This window comes from Carlito syrichta, unplaced genomic scaffold (assembly GCF_000164805.1).
Source record: "Carlito syrichta isolate Samal-C Ts95f unplaced genomic scaffold, Tarsius_syrichta-2.0.1 Scaffold304046, whole genome shotgun sequence".
Classification (NCBI taxonomy): Eukaryota; Metazoa; Chordata; class Mammalia; order Primates; family Tarsiidae; genus Carlito; species Carlito syrichta.
The window spans coordinates 190125-197948 of NW_007248142.1; the positions used below are offsets into that span (position 1 = coordinate 190125).

Here is a 7824-nt window from a genome sequence, read left to right on the forward strand (position 1 = left end):
TTCCAAGTAGCTGGAACTACAGGCGCGCGCTACCACACCCGGCTAATTTTTTGATTTAGTGTAGAGATGAGTTCTCGCCAAGTTGCCCAGGAGGGTCTCGAACCCGTGGGCTCAGGCAATCCACTCACCTCAGCCTCCTAAACGCACGGGATTACAGGCTGAGCCACCGACCCTGGCTATGCTCTAATCTTTACAGTGTCAGAAATTCCATTAAATTTTCTCTCCTTGTTGTCTTATTTTTATATGCAAAAACAACTAAAAAGAAGAATAAATTAAACAAATACATAACTCAAGTCTTAGTGATTTATTTCTAGTAGATGAAAATTTAAAGTAAGGAAAACAGAAAGGGCACTGAAACTTTTAAGAATATACAGGTCAGCCAAGCTCGGTGGCTCAGCCTATAATCCCAGTGCTTTGGGAGGCTGAGGTGAGTGGATTGCCTGAGCCCGCGGGTTTGAGACCCGCCTGGGCAACTTGGCAAGACCTCATCTCTACAATAAAATGCAGGGGAACTGCTCCCACTGGGTCTTGGGTTTCCTGAAGGAGAGGTGAATAAGCAAATGACAAAAATAATATACTTGAACACCTGCTTGCTGAACAGATGTCATTTAATGTTAGTCAACAGAAAGCTTTTATACCATTCGTAAAGGGGCAAGGCAAAGAAAATTCCTTCCTGTACATATCCTTTAAAAGTTACCACTATCTAGTGGTCTTAGCAACAAACAAGCCAAGAACACTATCTGCTCTCAGTCAATGAGTCTCTTCATAAAGCCAAAAATGATAGTTTAAGTCCAAAATCCCGAATTACAGTCCTTGAAATGTCTCAAGAAAGTTTCCAAGTGCACATTTCTTCCTGTATCAGGAGTTTTCTCTCTGGTGCTCCTATGACCTTCAAAGCTTCACAATCGCCTTTCTTGTCCAGGTGTCTTCGTTACTTTTCTCTTATCCTGCAGTGTTTATTTCTAAAGAAAACCCAAAAGAAGCTTTTAGTGATGTTTCCCAGGCTGCCAAGGTTGCTTTCTGTCTTTAGTTAATTTATCATAAAAGTATCCAATTAGTATATTATGAATTCAGTGAAAGCCCACTCTATAAACATTAACTTAGAATTTTAACTATAGAATTAAGTAAAAACCTTAACAATTAATCTTCATCCTAAGTCTGTGAAAACAGTGTTATAAATCAGCCTACATAACTCCTAGATAAGTGTTAGAACTTATAATGAATTCATAATGAACTTACTATAAACTTGTGCTTCTTTTTTTTTTTTTTTTTTAGTTGGAGTCTCACTCTGTCGCCTGGACTGGAGTTCAGTGGCCGCTCCCGGCCACCGCAGCCTCGACCTGCTGGGCTCCAGCGATCCTTCCGCCTCAGCCTTCCAAGTAGCCGGAATTACAGGCATGCACTACCATGCCCAGCTGATTTTTGGATTTATTGTAGAGATGAGGTCTCACTGCCCAGGCGGGTCTCAAACCCACGGGTAATCCACTCACCTCAGCCTCCCAAAGGCACGGGATTACAGGCTGAGCCACCAAGCCCAGTTAAACTTGTGCTTCTAAAAAACCCTATGTCTAAACACTAACCTACATAATTCTAAATCAAATATGGAGTGAATACACATATTATTTTTTACTCAAACAATATCTAGTAACTTATAACCAAGTGAAAGAAAGCATTCTTGATGTGCTTCAGAGTTTAACCCTTGCATATGTTAGAAAAGGCCAAACGGCATAGTGGGAAATGAAAAAATGGACCATGACATTTCCAGGTGAGCTGTGAGTACTTCATAAAAACATGCCATTTTCTTCTTCCAAGACTGCACAGAATTCTTTGGCCGTACCAACAGCAAAGACGGAAGACAGAAGGGCCTCAGCTGCCCCAGGCTCGCTTTGCGGCCGGGGGTCCTCAGCACACCTGGACTTTGTCAATCAGGTGGGCCTCCAAGGCTGGCTCCCAACAATAAAAATCAAAAATTAGCCGGGCATGGTAGTGTGCCCCTGTAATTCCAGCTACTTGGAAAGCTGAGGCAGAAGGATCACCAGAGCCCAGCAGACTGAGGCTGTAGTGGCCAGGAACGGCCACTGCACTCCAGCCTGGGTGACAGAGTGAGACTCCAACTCAAAAAAATTAAAAAAATAAAAATATAGGTCACTAATACAGACCACATAAAGAACAGGGGAAGGAGAAGAAAAACAGGGAGTGCATATTAACAAAAAATAACATATTTCTTCTTCCAGCTGTAACAGAGTAATATATTAGATTTGCTCTCCAACCAAAATATCATCCATGACTAATTACATCAAGTAACTATTTTCAGAAACACATAGGAAGTACTGTGATCCTTGAGAGAACAGAAACATCCAAAAATGAGCGCTATGAACATCCTGGCTTTCGACCTAGGGCCATTTTCTGGCACAGAGCAGGAATCCTAAACAGAACAGCAGTCTCACTAAAACCAGGAGACAGAGATTGGAATTTTGAGCTATTTCAATGGCTGGAATTTGCAGAGGAAGTTAACTTACAAGAGACAGCTGCACAGAGAGCGGTGTCCAGAAGACTCTGTGGTAGTTTTAAGATAGTTAAAAAAAAAAAAAAAAAAAGACAAACATAGGAACTAGGAGCTCTTTGAAGAAACAGTTAATTCTAGAGCCCGGAAGGGAAAATACAAGATATATATATATCTGTGACTATATATATTTATCTGTGGCTATATATCTGTGGCTAAGTGCTAGGCTGTACAGACATAAGACAAAACTCTGCAAGTCCTAACTGCCATGCCTTCTGCAGGGCCAAGACCTGAACGGTGAGAATAGAGGCAGTACATTGCTTAGCAGCAGTAACTGAAAACAAAACAAAGCTTGACAGACCAAAAAGATGCACCAGTAGTTTAGCTGCCTCTGACAACAAATTTTGATGCTCTTAAAATGAAGGCAACATTAAACAAAATGTGTTCTACATGTACCGTGGAATATTATTCAGTCTTAAAAAAGAAGGCAATTCCGGCATACGTTACAACATTGATGAACTTGGAGGACATTATCCTAAGTGAAATGAGCCAATCACAAATGAACAAATACTGTGCAAGTCCACTTACTTGAGTTATCTAAAGTAGTCAAGTTTATAGAAACAGGAAGCAGAATGGTGGTTGACAGGGGCTGGGAGGGAGGAGAAAAGGGGAGTTCTTCAGTGGATATAAAGTTTCAGTTTTGCAAGATGTAAAAGTTCTGGAGATACATTACACAACAATGTGAATATACTTGTATTAGTTTGCTTCCCTTGCCATAACAAAACATCATAGACTGGGTGACTTAAACAACAGCAAGTTATTTATTTTCTCACAGTTCAGGAGACTAGAAGTTCAAGATCAAGTTGCCAGCAGGGTTGATATCTGCTGGAAACCTATCCTCAAATGGCCTTTCCTCAGTGTGTGTGTGTGTGTGTGTGTGTGTGTGTGTGTGTGTGTGTGGTGGGTGGAGGAGGGGGAGAGACAGAGAGAGAGAGAGAACTGGCTTCTGTCTATCAGGGCCCCCGCCCTTTTGACCTCAATTAACTTTACTTTCTTAAAGGCTCCATTACCAGATACAGTCACACTGGAGATTAGAGCTTCAACATATGAATTTGGGGAAAACACAAATATTCAGTTCATCATAATACTTAACACTACTGAACTCTATGCTTAAAAATGGTTAAGATAGTTTAAAAAAAAAAAAAAAGACAAACATAGGAACTAGGAGCTCTTTGAAGAAACAGCTAATTCTAGAGCCCGGAAGGGAAAATACAAGATGCACTTGGAGTGCCTTTTAACCTTAGAAAATAAGGAAGTTTAAAAAATAAGAACATATGGAGCATCAGGACAGGAACCAGCCTTAAAAAGATCCAGTGGAAATCTGAACAACAAAATAAATAACAGTTTGGATTATAAGTGAAGGGGAAAAAAAAAATCTATGAAGTCATACTGATTTAAATAAATAAACAAGTAAATAAATGAGGGGGAAATGACAAATCTTCCTCACAGAAGAACCCAGATAATATATGTAGATACTCCCCCTTCAGGATATGGAATTTGATTTTCCTCCCTTTGAGGGTGATCAAGGTTTATAGACTTGCTTCCAAAGAACAAAGTAAGGATAAGGGAAAATAGTAACTTCACAGTAGAGAAATCTGCCGAACAACCACATGAACAGGGCTGACTCTGTGAGCCACCAGATATCGTGGTGCTTCTGATATCATGTACTCCTTGATATGATACAATAAAAAGGGCACCTAATCACTAAGGTAATTTCCCCAAAATTCATAACCTTACTCTAAACATAAAAGATAGAAATCAGATAACTCTAAGTGAACTCTAAGTTGAGGGCTATTCCACAAAAAATCTGACCAATGCAAATATATGACCATCTTCAAATATATGAAGATCATGAAAAATAAACACGGAGAAATTTTCATAGACCAGAAAAAGCTAAATAAATATGACAACTGAATCCAACGTGTCATCCTGGATTGATATTGGAACAGAATAAGACAATAATGAAAAACTGGTGAAATTCAAATGAAGTCTGGAGTTCAAAGATTTAGAAGAAAATATAGTCATATTTAATAAGTTAAAGAATCTCAGCAGAGAAGAAACTACAAAAAAGGAAGCAAGCAAATATTACAGAAAAAATGATAGTCATACTTTTGAAAAAAGAACTAAATGAAATTAACAGCAAATTAAAGGACACAGAAGAAAAGGTCAATAAATATAAAGATATATTGTTAGAAATTACTCAGTATGAAGAACAAAAGAAAAAACTGGGGAAAAATAAACAGAACCTCACTTAACTGTAGGACAATAGAAAATGATATAACATAAGTGAAATTGAAGTCCCAGAAATGAAGGAGAAATATAATGGAATAGAAAAAATAACTTGAAGAGCTAATTATTTATATATTTTATGTATAAATAATTTTAAATATATTTTAAACATTGGCAAATCTTTCCCAGATTTGTTTTCTTACAAGTTTAAGAAATTCAATAAACCCCAGTCAAGATAAACATAAGGAAAATCACATATAAGTATATCATCTAAAACTGCAGAAAACTAAGGATAAAGAGAAAATATTGAAAAAAGCCAGAGAAAAATAGCAAATTATTAATGGGGAAGAGTAGCCTGAATGAGAGCTGAATTTTCCTCAGAAGCCAAAAAGGAGAGAGAGAATGAAAAGCCATCATTAGAATAGAAAATAGTAAGACTGTCAATACAGAAGTCTACATGTATCAAAAGTATTCAGTAGAAGGGAAGAGGAAATAAAAGCATTTTTAGAACAAAGAAAACAGAAATTTTTTTCGTGAATAATCCAGCACTACAAGACATGCTAAAGTACTTAAAAAGGAAATATCACTAGATGAAAACTTAGATCTAAAGAAAAGATTAAAGAGCAACAGTAATGATATGTATATATAGGTACATATAAAATATTATATTTTCTTTTCTCTATATTTTTAAAAGAAACAAAGAAAGAAAAACAGACAAGACAAATTGTAAACAAACAGTAAAAAGATAGACATAAAGCCAATCATATCAATAACTGAATTCATCATAAATGGATTAACATACCAAATAAATGGCAGAAGTTGTTGGGCTAGAAAAAAAGCAAGAACCAATTCCATTCTGCCTATAAGACATACAGTTTAAATATAATGACACAGATAGGTTGAGAGAAAAGTACAAAAAACATATAATATGCAAACAGTAAGCGAAAGAAACCTGGAGTGATGTATTAGTTTCCTATCACTGCTATAACAAATTATCTGCCACAAACTTAGTGACTTAGATTTATTTTCTTAAAGTTCTGGGTATTAGAAGTGTAAAATCAGGGCTGCTTTTACTTTTGGAGTCTTGGCAGAACTGCTTTACTTCTGAGGCTATTTCAGAGAAGAATCCACTTCCTTCCTTGACTTTTCCAGCTCCTGTAGCCTGCCTGCATTTTTCGGCTTGTGGTTTCTTCTGCCATGTTCAATGTGTACCATTCCAACCTCTGCTTTTACTATCACATCTCCTTTTTCTGACTTTTGACTCTGTTACCTCCCTCTTACAATTACCCTCATGATTACATTAAAACCACCTGAACAATCCAGCATAATCTCTCCATCTCAAGATTCATCACTTAATCATACCCACAAAGTTTCTTTTGTCATAAAAGGTAACATGTACATGGTTCCAGGGATTAGGACATAAACATTTTGGGGATGGGAAGGATATTAGTCAGCATGTTATTATAAGACCTAAAAAGTCTGAGCACAGTGGTTTCTGCCTGTAATCTCACTGAGGCGGAAGGACTGCTTGAGACCAGTCTAGGCAACATAACAAAACCTCATCTCTACAAAAAAATCCAAAACATTAGCCAGGTGTGGTGGCATGCGCCTGCAGTCCCAGGTACTTGGGAGACTGAGATGGAAGGATTGCCTGAGCCCAGGAGGTCAAGGCTGCAGTGAGTCCTAATCGTGCCATAGCACTCCAGCCCGGGTGACAAGAGTCAGATCCCAACTTAAAAAACAAATAAACAAACAAAAAAAAAAAACCACTAAACCAGGCGAAGTGAGGACCAGTAAGAGACCCAAACTTCACCTGTCTGTAGACCTCTTATATATCTAATCCTGACTTGTATCCCACATTTTTTAAATTAAGAAAAGACAAAATATGCCTTCTCAGTCTTTTGGCTAAGGTCAAGTGCTTAAAAAAAAAAGATAAAATGGAAAAGTGTAAAGCAGTATATTTCATAATTTTATGTGTCACTGCATCAAGAATACATAACTATAAATGATCATGTACTTAATTTACAACTTCAAAATTGTGAATTAGCTGGGCTCGGTGGCTCAGCCTATAATCCCGCGCCTTTGGGAGGCTGAGGTGAGTGGATTGCCTGAGCCCGCAGGTTCGAGACCCGCCTAGGCAACTTGGTGAGACCTCATCTCTACAATAAATCAAAAAATTAGCCGGGCGTGGTAGCGCTCGCCTGTAGTTCCAGCTCTTTGGAAGGCTGAGGCGGAAGGATCACCGGAGCCCAGCAGGTTGAGGCTGCAGTGACCGGGAGCGTGCCACTGCCCTCCAGCCTGGGCAATAGAGGGAGACTCCAACTCAAAAAAAAAAAAAAAGAGAGAAATAAAATTCTTTAATAAAAAAAAATATGTGAAGCAAAAACTGACTAAATAAAAGGAAATAAACAAGTTCATAATCATAGTTGGAGATTTAAACACCCCTTTCTTAGTAACTGATAAAACTATTAGACAAAATTCAGTAATAATATAAAAGTCTCAACACCAATATCAACCACCTTGACCTAATTAAAGTTTACCCAAGAAAATGACATCCAATAGTTAAAGAATACACGTTTTTCAAGTGTAAATAAAATGTTCACAAAGATAGATTACATTTTGGTCCAAATACAAGTTTCAAGACATTTCAAAATATTAACATTTTACGGATAGATTCTATAACACAATGCAATCAATAACAAGAAAAAAATCTAGACAATTCCTAAATATTTGGAAATTAAAATGCATACTTGCAAATAACACATGAGTCAAAAAAAAAATAAAGAAAATGTTAAGATATTTCAAATTAGCTGGGCTAGGTGGCTCAGCCTGTAATCCTGCGCCTTTGGGAGGCTGAGGTGAGTGGATTGCCTGAGCCCGCGGTTTCGAGACCCGCCTGGACAGCGAGACCTCATCTCTACAATAAATCAAAAAGCCAGACGTGGTAGCGCCTGCCTGTAATTCCTGCTACGTGGAAGGCTGAGGCGGAAGGATCGCCCGAGCCCAGCAGGTCGAGGCTGTGGTGGCCGGGA

At 38.1% G+C, this 7824-nt stretch overlaps 1 protein-coding gene across 1 annotated transcript in view; it reads left to right on the top strand.

Annotated features, from left to right (window-relative positions):
• Positions 1-7824, top strand: part of M6PR (mannose-6-phosphate receptor, cation dependent) — a 105729-nt gene that overhangs the window by 57322 nt on the left and 40583 nt on the right. The gene's annotated exons all lie outside the window — the stretch shown is intronic.